We start from the raw sequence: 13,760 nt of genomic DNA, 5'->3' as shown, positions 1-13,760 counted from the left end.
TGTTTAAAAAAGTGAAAAATAGAAAGAAAGGTATACTAATAGTGTGTAAGATTAGTACTGAAGACTGTATGGGTAAACTATTGCCATGGTAAGTCTGCATAATAAATCATGCCCAAACTCAGAGGCTTATAACAACCTCTGCCTTTGTGTCCCTAGGTTGGCTGGAGTAGCTCTGCTTGGTGTATTCATGTTAATGCTGGTGCTCAGGATGAAGGGGGGCACAACCACCTGGAGACCTTTTCTTGCTGATGGAAGAGGCACAGGAAGGTAAGCAGCAATACGCCATGCCTGTTAAGGTCTCATCTGGAAGATGACATACCATTCTGCCCACCTTCCATTGGCCAAAGCAAGTCACCTCAAACTCAACATCAACGGGTAGGGAAATATAATCTGTCTCTATGTGACCATGGTGACAAAAGGTGGCTTTGCAAAAACTAGTTTGGGGAAGTAGATAAAGAATTGTGACCAATAAGTCTGTCTGCCATGGGGAATAATATTAATGATCACACTGCTTTCTAATGTTCATTATGTTCTCCTTCAGTTTACCAAACATCTTATCACCTTTACCTTAATTATTCTCTCTGCCTGAAATTATTTCCCCTTACATTTCTTCCACTTCTATAATGTAAACTCCATGAAGGCAATTTTTTGAGGGTCTGTTTTGCTCATGGATGGTGACTTCTCATCTCTCAGATGCCACCAGCTGCTTATATATTGGGATTTGAGTCCAAAAGTCTTATTGATCAAAATTCATTGTGTATTCTTTTTTTTTTTTTTTTGCGGTACGCGGGCCTCTCACCAATGTGGCCTCTCCCGCCGCGGAGCACAGGCTCCGGACGCGCAGGCTCAGCGGCCATGGCTCACAGGCCCAGCCGCTCCGCGGCATGTGGGATCTTCCCGGAGCGGGGCACGAACCCGTGTCCCCTGCATCAGCAGGCGGACTCTCAACCACTGCGCCACCAGGGAAGCCCCATTGTATATTCTTAATCCATTTGTCTATGTGATAACTTTGTTCAGATGTTTCAACCCACAATGTGCTTAAGTAGCAGAGTATCGAGATATTGTTTTAGAAGGACAGTAATCGGGATAAAATTTATTCACCAGAGGCTCTATTTCCCACCACAAGAGACTTAAGATTCAAAGCTTAAAATATCTTGGGCTTATTGACAACCAAGACTAAATTCTCCAGTGAAATGTTTTAGGATCCTACAACATAGCTGGTTAATTGTACAAGAGTATTCCATGAAGTAGAAAAAATTACTTGTTCATCCTAGGGAGCTCAGCTTATCCTGAGACATGTAAGGACTGAGTTAGCGTCTCACATTTAGAAGGCCAATATTTATTTACTGTAGCATTGATTTCCCCAGGTAATCTGAATTTATCACACAAAAGTAAGGTTTAAGTCCAAGACACTTTCTGGGATCAGACAATATCCTGATATCATAGAATCCTTCAACACGGAAACATTAAATTTTCTATCTTTAAGCATTCATTCATTTATTCAATCAGTAAACATTTCTAAGTACCCATTATGTGCCAGACATCGTACCATACCTCAAAACACAAAGACAATGCCTCAGGGAGCTTATACACTAGTGGGAACACAGACACTTAAACAGATAATTACCATGGAATATGATCTTTGCTGGAAAGAAGACGTGTATAACATTCACTGGAACCTTCAGATAAAAGCAGCTCAAGGTTGAACTAGGGATTCAGGGAGATTTCCTAGTAGAGATGAAATCTAAGCCAACTCATGAAAGAGAAACAGAACATTTACATGGCAGCAAAGGGGTTAGAATGGGGAAAGGAAAGTGAGAAGAAGTTTGTAGACAAATGGTAAAGTGAGTGGATAGGTATAGAAATGTATGAAAATAGCAAGTCTCGGGAACTACAAGTCACTCCACAAACTTACCATCACACAGGGATGATGACTGACCATGATTTTTAGGGTTAAGCAACAGCTTTATTGAAATATAATTAACCATAATATAATACCACAAAATTCACCCGTTTAAAGTGTGCAATTCAGTATTTTTTGTATATTTATAGAGTTTAGTACAGTCACAGAGCAACTTACACCGCTGTCTAATTTTGGAACATTTTCATCATCCCCAAAGAAGTCTCCTATCCATTAGTAGTCATACTCCATTCTCCCATTCCTTACCCCTGGAAACTACTAATATACTCTGTTTCCATAAATTTGCATATTCTAGATATTTCATATAAATAGCATCATACAATACGTAGCATTTTGTGACTGGGTTTTTTACTTAGCGCATATATATATATATATATATTTTGGCTGTGCCACGCTGCATGCAGGATCTTACTTTCCTGATCAGGGATCCAACCTGTGCCCCCTGCAGTGGAAGCATAGAGTCTTGATCACTGCACTGCCAGGGAAGTCCCACTTAGCATAATGTTTTCAAAGTTCATCCATGTTGTTGAACATTCCTTTTATATTGCTGAATAATATTCCGTTGTATGGATATACCACATCTTGCTTATCCATTCATTAGCTGATGGACACTTGGGTTGTTTCCACTTTTGGACTGTTAAAAATAATGCTGCTAGGAACATCCTTGTACAGATTTTTGTTTGGATGTATGCTTTCACTTCTCTTAGGTATACACTGAGGAGCGGAATTGTTGGATCATATGATTTTACATAAACATACTCATATGTTTAACATGTAAGTTAAAGTTACATAATTGGGCAAGTTACATAATTTCTCTGACTCATATTTTCCTAATACTGAGAAACTGTCAAACCATTTTCCAAGGTGGCTGTACCATTTACAATCCCACTAGCAATGTAGGAACATCCTATTTTTCCTCATCGTTGTCAATACTTGTTATTATCTGTCTTTTTAATTTTAGACATTTTAGTGGGGTTTGATTTGCATTTCCCTAATGACTAGTGATGTTGAGCATACTTTCATGTGCTTATTGGACATCTGTATGTCTTTTCTGGATAAATGTTTATTCAAATCCTTGCCCATTTAAAAACTGAATTGCCTGTTTATTGCCAAATTGTTAGAGTTCTTTATATATTCTGGATTCAAGTCCCTTTTTCAGTTTATGACCTGCAAGATTTTTCTCACATTCTGTGGGTTGTCTTTTCACCTTCTTGAAGTGTCCTTTGAAGCACAAAGTTGTTTTCTTTCTTTAATTTGATGTGATCCAATTTATTTGTTATTTCTTTTGTTGCTTATGCTTTAGGTGCCGTACCTAAAAAATCACTGCCTAAACCGAGATCATATAGATTTACTTCTATGTTTTCTTCTAAGAGTTTTATAGTTTTTAGCTTTTGTAACATCTATGATCCATTTTGAGTTAAATTTTGGGATATGGTGTGACATAGGGGGTCCAACTTCATTCTCTTGCATGTCAGTATTCAGTTGTGCCTATACCATTTGTTGAAAAGACTATTCTTTCTCCATTAACAAGTCTGGAATCCTCGTTGAAAAATCAATTGACTGTAAAAGTAAAGGTTTATTTCTGGACTCAATTCTACGCCATTTTTCTATATGTCTATTCTTATGCCAATACCACATTTTCTTGATTACTCTGATTAAAAAAAAAATGTCGGAGAACTACATTACACCTCTACCTTTAATAAACTATTCAAGAGGCAAACAGAGCCAAGGGTGGAAAAATTAATCAATTAGTGTTTTTAATCTCAATTTAGTCATAATATAACAACTGAAAACCATTTTCAGAGAAAGTAGAAAGAATTACAGGTCATCATGTTCTCTATAGAAAGCTCTTTTATGCTGATGGATCTTTTTCCCTACCCACAAAAATTTCCTGGAAGTCACATTTTTGAATCACATTTTAAATTCCTGCCTTTAATATGCACTTATTGAGAACCTGCTCTTTGCAAGTATATTTCATCTAAATGCTTCAGAAAATAATTTCTAAAGTTAATAACCATGTTTGTAATGGTATGTATTAATGTATGTGTAGTGTATTCATTTTCCACATCAGTATTTTCTGTATTTTATTTTATTATTTTACTTTCTGCCACTTAGCTGTGCAACCTTGGGTAAGTTACGTAATTCCTCTGACCCCTATTTTCCTAATACTGAGAGTACCTCCTCTCATTGAATTCTTATAAATATTAAATGAGAAACGCATATAAAGATCTTAGTAGAGTGTCTGATACACAGAAGCACTTAAAAGGCTTAGACTATTAGCTTTTACTATTAGAGTATTAGTAGGAGATGCACAATGATTATCTGTTGAAAAAATGTAATTTTCATGTGTTAATTAAAGAAACCGGAAATGGACAATAATGCAATTCCTAGAGTTCTATTTCACTAAATAAGCTCAGTTTGTTCATCTTTCCGCCTAGCTGTAACTTGGTCCCATACCCACATGAGAAAGTAGAAAGTGTTGACAGACATTCAGTTACCTTAATGTTTCCACCAACTCTAACTTCTGATTTAGTCTTTATTTGATGACTTCTTCCAAGATTGGTCCTTTTATCTTTCTATAAAAAAGATGGTTTTCTAAGCAATTTAACAGGTAAAAAAATCCTGAAATATGTGGGCAACACAAATGATGAATAAACTATTTGAAAGCACTTGTCCAAATGTACCACACTTGAATTTCAAGTCTAATCTACTTAAAAAATAAAAGTTTGCTAGTATCTCATCTTTCCCATCAGCTATAAGGGAGTTTCATTCCTTTAAATAGTTTTCTGACTTGTATATTTTCCAAGGTAAACGGTAGTGGACATTAGCTGTGCTTTGGTTACCAAGCACTCATTCTCCTTTCTCTTATTAATAGCACCTTGATTTCTTTTGGAGAATCGCATCTCTTGGGGGATGGCATCTGTTCTACAAAAGGAACATTCCTGAGCCAAGAGGGGTGGGTGTGTGGCCCAGCTTAGACAACTAGATTATGTTTTTGGATTCTGGACCTTGAGTGGCATTGCATAAGAATGGGATGAGGGCCTGAGTTGAATCATTCCTGTAGCAATGCACAGATTTGACTATGAAATGAAGCCATTCCTTAGTTTCAATCATATATATGTCCTGAGCTGCCTCGTTTCCTGTATTTTTTGCAGCCCAGTTCCTCAGCATTCCCTTTCATTATGTGAACTTCCCTAAATCCTTCCAAGAAATCACTTCACTTGTTACTCAAAGGCCATTTCTGTTACTTGCAACCTCCCAAACTCTGAGGGATACAAAGTCTGCCTCCATCCCTACCCATTTCCAGACCATCCAAAAGAAGTAGGGCTACTTTTAGCAAGTTTTCTGTATGCATTTGCTTGTTAACTCATTTAAGCTCCCAAAAAAACCATCCGTAAACTCCCTTGAAAGTCTCCTATTCCTTTTAAGTTTCAGAATCTCTTAAGAGTTCCAGAACTCTCCTCCAAAGTATTTGATTGAAACCATGTGTGATAGGACAAAAGTGATGTTTGATAATGATGGAGAAACCCACAAAATCCTCCTTTCCCCTCCATCCTTCAGTTTTTCAATAAATATCTAATGAGGGCATACTTGCCCTGTCCTAGATGCTAGAAATACAAAAATGACTAGGACTGAGTCTTGTCCCTTAGAGAGCCTAGAGTCTAGTAGGGGAGATAAGACACACAGAAATAGTGGTAATGCCAACAGAGACTGTGATAAGAGCTACAACTGACGTACAGATCAAGTGCTAAAAGAGCCCAAAGGAGGGAATATTAATTCAGGCTGGAAGGACTGGGGAAGATTTCAGGGGAGGAGGTGAAACCTCCAGCCGACTAATCCTCCTGTAAGTGTCCAGTGGCCAATTACCTCCAGGAAATGGAGTTTGCAAAATTAAGCCTGGCCTGCAGAAGATCGTTTATTTTCTCTTAGCATGCCATATTACAGTTTCCAAGGTTTATGCCTTCTTGGCCAATGTACTAAATTGCTTAGGACAGGACTGAGAACATAAGGGTGTCAAACCTTGCTGGTCTCTGCCTAATATGTCTGGGGCCTGGTGTTTGCATCATTCTAGTCAGTGGGACCAAGAGACAACTGACCGTGGTCTGAACTGGGGCCAATGTGTTTCTCAGCAGTCTTTAAATATGGTTTAAAATTAACTACCACCTCCAAGTAGCCACGTGGGCTTCTTTTCTTCAAATGGGAACAGCGGCTACACCAAGCCTGCAACTTGTTTTCAGCTGCCTTGAAAACAGATCTTCCTTTCACATCCTTTTATTTCCACATCTTCCTTTCTTCTGCCCACTATGGCCAACGTTCTTCTCCATTTTAACAGAGAAAGGATGCTCTGAATAAATCTGGGATGGACAATTGGTCTGACAGAACGGGCTTGAAAAACTTATTACTGTTCCTGGTCACACTGGCAGGGGTTTTGCGTGAAATGCTCCTTTCATGCTGCTAACCTTGAAGACATTAGGAGGCAGTGTTATTTGGCTGTTGTGTACCTAGGTGACAACGAATTCGTCTATCTAGCCAGAGAGTATATAACTGAAAGACAGAAAGCCACTTCTTCTTTAAAAAAGTTCCCATTTTGGGCTTCCCTGGTGGCGCAGAGGTTGAGAGTCCGCCTGCCGATGCAGGGGACGCAGGTTCGTGCGCCGGTCCGGGAAGATCCCACATGCCGTGGAGCAGCTAGGCCCGTGAGCCATGGCCGCTGAGCCTGTGCGTCCGGAGCCCGTGCTCCGCAACGGGAGAGGCCACAACAGTGAGAGGCCCACATACCAAAAAAAAAAAAAAAAGTTCCCATTTTTCCAAGATTTAATTTTTAAATTTAATTAAAATTTATTTTAATTAAATAAATAAATAAATTTTAAATTTAATTTTCCAATTAAATTTGATAAAATAAGTAGCCCAGTGCCGCCTTTCACCTACCTACAAAATTCACATTGTGGACAGTGTTTACATTAGTCTTCTATTGGACAAGAGCAAAGGGAAAAAATGGAAGGCCACTGCTTCTTACCGAGTTTAGGAAGAAAGACTTTGTACGTCATTATTTTATTGAACTCTGCTGTGTGAACACATTAGGGATGGTGCTTCTGGGTCTCACACTCCCAGAAGCTCCTTGGGAACGACATAACATTCCTATGGAAGTCGGCATAAAAGAGGAAAGAAGGCTTCAGTGGGAATTCTAATGCTACCCTGATTTCCCCAGCCTCGGTGTCCTGAATTTCCAGCTTAGTTCAGTGACCAATGGGATGTCCTGACGATCTTTCATACTTGGGAAGGGGTGTAGATAGAGAAGGCAGAGGTCTTCAGCGCTATGGTCCTTCATTTTTTCCCAGTGGGAAAAAGTCATTTCTGAAGTTTATCCTATAGGGCAGAGGAGATTTCTGGGGCCCAAAGGGGGCATACATATTTGCTGTTATGCGTTGAATTGAGTCCTCCATAAAAGATATGCTGAATTCTTAATTCCCAGTACCTCAGACTGTGACCTTATTTGGAAATAGGGTCACTGCAGATGTAATTAATTAAAATGATGCCATGCTGGAGTAGGATGGGCCCCTGATCCAATATGATTCGTACCCTTACAAGAAGATGGCCTCGTGAAGACAGAGACACAGGGAGAACGCCATGTGACGACTAAGCCAGGAAATGCCAAGGACTGCCAGCAAACCTCCAGGATCCAGGAAGAGGCCAGGAATGGTTCCCCTGCAGGTTTCAGAGGGAGCCTGGCCCTGTTGACACTTTGGTCTCAGACTTCTAGACTTCAGAACTATGAGATAATAAATATCTGTTGTTTTAAGCCATGCAGTTTGTGGTACTTTGTTACAGCAGCTCTGGGAAACTCATACATTTGCTTAAAACTCTCCTAGATTGTATTTTCTTGATACCTGAGACTCAGACATCCAGGTCAGTGGTCCACTTTATACATACCTCCTTCTCCAAACCGTGTCTTTTGTTCTACGCCCCCTGAGCATCTCCTAAGTTTCCCTTATGCTTTCCCACTTCTGGGAGTGTGCTGCCTTCCTGGCACAGCCAGAACCCAGGACGCCGGGTCTGCTCAAAGTCTACTCATCATTCAAAGTCAGTTCAAAGGGAAAACTCCCCCATCAATCCTGAGTGAGCAAGAGTAACACTGCCCTCCAAAGTGGACTGTTTGTACCAGCACTCTGCTGGCCATTCAGCTAGCTGACTGCATGTCTAGGTTCCCTCCATATATTATAACTCTTTAAAAAGTTGAGACTGTTCACTTCCTTTTGTATCTCTGAGATGCTTGCTTCTCAAAGTACAGTCCTCAAACTAGGAGAATAAGTTCGGAGAATCTCGGTCCCCATCCCAGACCCAAATCAGGATGTGCATTGTAACAAGCTCCTGTGAGATTGCATAGATAGTAAAATTTGAGAAGCAGCCCCTAGAGGACCTTGGCATACCAGCGACTATTTACTCAATGTATCCTTTGCATCTGCTACTTAGCTGAGTGTTTTTACTGATATTATTCCAAATTAGACAAGTCTATTAGCAATTCAAGGTACGTATTTATTACCCCATTACACAGATGAGAAGATTGGAGGGAAGCTAGATTGGAAACTGCAGGGAATATTCCCACCTCTCTTCCCAGTTCAACACAACTCCCACGACTTGGCCTACCTAGTGGTTTTTCAGGCAACAATTGTAGCTGTGCAGGGAGTTGGAATCTCAGGGGGAAATCTGAGCATCTGTTGTCGACATAGGCCTCTTTTTGCTAGTTTAACACTTAGCTGATGAACCCACGTCTCTCCAGATACTCCATCAAAAAAGGGTTCCATGGAAACACTCACTTTGGGAAATGCTGCAAATTACACAGCCTTCTTGAAGATTAATAGTGTAGAGCCACCTATTAAGGCTTCATTCTGTGACCTCGGTAAATATACCTACTTAGCTTGGTTTAACTCAGTTTTCCGTAAAGTTTATTTGACTCCAAATTCAGGTTGTGTAACAGCCATTAACATTCTGTGAAGGGCGCTTTGGTTTAAAATGAGATGTTAATGACAAAGGGAGATTAACAGAGAGGTTCAATTCATGGGTTGCTTTTTAATTGAGAGAGAAACAGACACACACAGAGAGAAAGACAGAGACAGAGAGAGAAAGGGAGATTTCTCTCCCGTAGTATTCTTCGAAGTGGAAGTTTTCTCAAAATGAGGTATTAGCATGTGGGAAGAGCTAGGAACCAGCAGGAGCTCCTGAACCACTAGGAAGAACGGTTCATTTCTCTATGCATTATTTAATATAACGTCCTCCCTAGAATCTTCTGTTCCATGCTGTAACTCAAGACAAAGGCCTTGGATAAAATTAAGTAGGATGCTAACTCTGAAGCACAATGGGAAGATAAAGTGCCAGATTAAATCATACTAACTTTTAAAAATGATCACCAAGGTCATGGGCTTGACACATGGGGGGCGTGGTATGGCAAAGGAGCAGGAAAAAGCCATGCAAAAGACATTAATTACCCATCAGGGGGTTGCTGGGGAGAGGGAGCAGGAAGCCTTATGCATTTGGCTACCAGAGGACATCTCTTTTCAAGGATTCTTTTCCTCTTGAGAGGAAGGGCTTCATTAAGAGGCTTTTTGCTCGGGGTGGACTCCGGGTAGTTCCAAGGGTAGATTTATCTGTATTCCTGGCACTGATGAAGAGCAGCTCCTGGTCCACAGAGCTTCTCAGGGTTCTGGCAAGTAATGCCCCCATTCTCTGGAGTTTTTTTTTTATCAAGGACAGGCATCCGTTTAATGCAAATCTAGGGCAGTGGTTGATCACTGCCTGTGCAATAACAATGGAAATGACAGGATGGGGTTTCCCAGGTATTTTCTTTTCAGAAATAAAGAGTGCATTTGAGGTTGTTATTTGGAAGTAGAGATGTCTTCCTGAAGCTCCTCTCTGTGAGGACGTGGACACAATCGCCTGAAATGCCTTTTGGGTGATGCATCTGCCATCAGTTATACAAAGAGACATGAAAGCAGGCAGATTGCAAGTGCTACATGGGTTTTCCACTGAAGTCCATAGATATTTTTTTTCCCATTTAAAAAAATATTCCTTTATTCAAATAGTTTTTCAGGTTGTATCACATCTGGCCAGGGTTTGTGAATACAGAGGATGGGCATCACCTAGAAGCCACACTGAAACTGAAAAATGCAGATCATCACAGAGGAATATAAAGATTCTCAGGCTGTTGCCTAGCAGTGGAAACAACTTTGATCCCCATCACCTTTTCTGTGAGAAGGGCTTCTTCTATAAAATAGAAAATTTAATAACTTACAGACTTTTACCTCTTTACCCAAGCTCTTCCTCCTGGAAACATTAACAATTAATGATTTTTTTATTTTTTACTTTTATTTTTAAAAGAAAATAGCTTTTTATGGGGTTTGTGAATATCCTTAAGGAGATTTTTTTTTTTTTTTTTTAACTTGTGAGATGAAGCAGGATTTGTAGTTTTAAAGTAGTATCTTATTTGGGGTAAGATTTCAATTTTAGTTTGTTTTCCAGATTTTTCTTACAAGTTTTTTTTTTTCTTTTTCTTTTTAAAAAGGGGCATCCTTGGGCTTCCCTGGTGGTGCAGCGGTTGAGAGTCTGCCTGCCGATGCAGGGGACGCGGGTTCGTGCCCCAGTCCGGGAGGATCCCACATGCCGCGGAGTGGCTGGGCCCGTGAGCCATGGCTGCTGAGACTGCGCGTCCGGAGCCTGTGCTCCGCAATGGGAGACGCCGCAACAGTGAGGCCCGTGTACCGCAAAAAAAAAAAAAAAAAAAAAAGGGGGCATCCTTGAACCCTCTTAAGTTCTATGCAAAATTTTATGTTTCTGTTCATTTTTCTGGGGAGAAGGTCCAGTTTCTTCATGACCCACAACAATTTAAAATATACTGCCTTAGAGTGTAGAGATTATAAGTAAGAATCCATCAATTATTACTGTTATAAAGAAGGTTAAGGTCAATGTGGTACAGAACTTTCAGGACAAAATAGAAAAATCTGTTTTAACTTTTACATAATTGCCACCATTTAATACCATAAGAACAGTGGTCAGATTAATCAGGGATAATAAAGCTGAAACTCTTAGGAAAACTGCTTTATAATGACAGAGCATATTCAGAGTTATTTTAACTGGGATTCTTGGTCTTTATGTCAATTATTATGAGACTAAACTTTGAGCAGTTCTACTTTGATTGTTTCTAGAATTTATAAGTTGCCCAAATAGCATGCTCTTAGTTTGATTTACCTTCCAAACCCCATTTTTACCTTATATTTAACAGTTCTTTTCAACTCAGATTGCAAGGGATGGGAACTAAGTTTTAAAAACCACTTATAGTGGGGCTTCCCTGGTGGCGTAGTGGCTGAGAATCTGCCTGCTAATGCAGGGGACACGGGTTCGAGCCCTGATCTGGGAGGATCCCACATGCCGCGGAGCAACTAGGCCCGTGAGCCACAACTACTGAGCCTGTACGTCTGGAGTCTGTGCTCCGCAACAAGAGAGGACGCGATAGTGAGAGGCCCGCGCACCGCGATGAAGAGTGGCCCCCCTTTGCCACAACTAGAGAAAGCCCTCGCACAGAAACAAAGACCCAACACAGCAAAAATAAATAAATTAATTAATAAACTCCTACCCCCAACATCTTCTTAAAAAAAAAAAAAACACTTATAACTCAGAACATTTTCTTTTATTCCCAGTGATTTGGGAACTCAAAACCTTGGCTGTCTCTTTCCCTATGACTGACTGCTGTAACCCACACTGAGAGATTCTGGTACCATGCTTATTTTGACAGAATGTGTTCAGTTTCTCTTTGCCCTCCGAATCACATCCTAACTTTACCCAGCAGTAAGTAGTAGTAATATCCTTTAAGGAAGAGTCTGCTTTTCTTTCCAAGGGCACGAGGCCCCTCATATTTTCTTACCCAGTCATGAAGAACAGATTTATAGTTACTGGTATGAAATCTTGTTTTCTTTTTTACCAGTCTACAGCATGGACTCTCTAAACTGGTAAAGACTACTTTTTTGATAGGAAAAGTCTGCCAAGAGGAGAGCTGAACTCAGACATGTTTAGCTATCCAAAACATAACTGGAAAGAGGAAATTACTGTACTGGATATATTCCCTCTCAGACATAATCATGATGAAACAATAGGGTTTATTAACAGGCTCAGTTCAAATGCTTAGCTTTAAGCACAACGAATATAATTTTGAGTTTCACTCTACCTACTGAAAACACCCAAACGAGCATTCCAGGTTGGCAACATTTATTCTGCAATTTAAATTCAGAAAGTCAGAATTTCATTGTGTATTAAAATCCATCGCCGTTTCTACTTCTGCTGAAGATTTTCATTGGTTCAGCTTCCGATCTTCACCTCATGAGGACTCAGTCACAAAAGGCACAAGGCTAAAAATATTCACTTTACTTATCCTGTTGGGTCCACTTGCTCCAAAGGATTGATTATACAGCAGTGCACAGAAATAAAGACTATGGAAACCCTTCTGCAGCTTATAAGTTAATCACTATCCTTTATATTTTTTGTACATGAGGAAAGGTACAAACTTGATACCCACAATACTGTTCGCTTGTCATTTCTAGTCTGCAAAGTAAAGTTTGGGTTGAAAATCCACAGTCCAAAGAAACCTCCCCCGCCAAAGCCATTCCCTCCAAAGAGGGAGGTAATGGTCAGGTCTGATAACAAGGAAAAGTTCTGAGCCTGTAGAGGTGAATTCAGGAGACTTGCCTCTCTAGGCCACGGCAGCAACTCTTTTTAGTAAACTGTGCACTAATTGCTGCTGTCACTTGGCGTCAGCCCTCCAGTAATAAGCAAAATAAGGTCAACAAACTACCAAATCCCAAGTCCTCCAAGTGTCAAGAGCTTCCCTACTGCTGTGTCAGCGTGTCCCAGACAGAAACGATCTACTCCAAAACACCCCAGGAAGAAGGAGTAGAGCAAAGTGCTTAGGAAGTACTGTCCAGTACACTTCATACAAGGTTTATTCTCTCGTAGGAAGGTCCTAGGACTTGCACATTCGATTCCGTCCAGGGCGCGGCACTGGACGGAGGTGTGCTCCACACTACTGTAGGCCTGGCCACCGAACTTGAGACAGCCATAACCAAGTTCCTGGGAAGCCGTTGCATTTCCAACATGGTCCGCTGGGTCTTCACACTATAAATTCATCGGGTAGGTAAGAGCAAGGGATGACTGGAGAGTGGGGTCGCCATAGCCCCAGCTCACAGAGCAGGTGGCGCCCTCCGGGTGGGTAGCGCCAGCGGATGTGGGCTCGGGCTCGGCGGTCGTGTTGTGCCAGTGGCTCCGAGAGACACAATGCAGCAGAAGGAGATTCCCCATCAGCAAAGCCTCCTGGCCGCAGAGAAGGAACTCACTCACCGGGCAACCACCCAGCACCATCTTCCCGGGCCCAGTGGCGGAGACCCGGCCTCAACAGCAAACCCCGGCCAGCACCGCTGACCCAAGCCCCGCCTGGTCAGGCCTCTCCAAGCAGCCCCCCATAGATATTTTTTTTCACTGTGCCCTGTGAGCTCATTTCCATATATTATTTGCTGTTATTCTGCCTGGTGTTCCCTCTGTCCAGAATGCCTTGGTTTGGCCCCCATTTCTGCCTATTGAAATCTTACCCGTTCTTCAAGGTCCCATGCAAATTTCTCCTCTTCAGAGAAGGGTTTCCTGATTACCTCCAGAGAAACAAATGCTACCCTTCTGTGGTCTCTTTGGACCTTTCCTATAGCATTGATCACATTTTGATTTCTACTGTCACAGGGCCCATGGCTATCTCCGAGGTTCACCTTTGAAAATGGGATTGGATGCTATATCTCACTTACTCCCCAGT

At 41.1% G+C, this 13,760-nt stretch overlaps 1 protein-coding gene and 1 pseudogene across 3 annotated transcripts in view; both read right to left on the bottom strand.

Moving 5' to 3' along the window:
• The window catches only part of SYNPR (synaptoporin), a 299,012-nt gene that overhangs the window by 66,955 nt on the left and 218,297 nt on the right, over positions 1–13,760 (bottom strand). The window lies entirely within an intron of this gene.
• LOC113628063 (TM2 domain-containing protein 2 pseudogene) lies at positions 12,680–13,321 on the bottom strand (annotated as a pseudogene).

This window comes from Aethalodelphis obliquidens, unplaced genomic scaffold, assembly GCF_003676395.1.
Source record: "Aethalodelphis obliquidens isolate GAN/ISIS:26980383/991018 unplaced genomic scaffold, ASM367639v1 scaffold22, whole genome shotgun sequence".
Classification (NCBI taxonomy): domain Eukaryota; kingdom Metazoa; phylum Chordata; class Mammalia; order Artiodactyla; family Delphinidae; genus Aethalodelphis; species Aethalodelphis obliquidens.
Note: the sequence above shows the minus strand (reverse complement) of the source record. Positions and strands in the feature narration are given on the sequence as shown.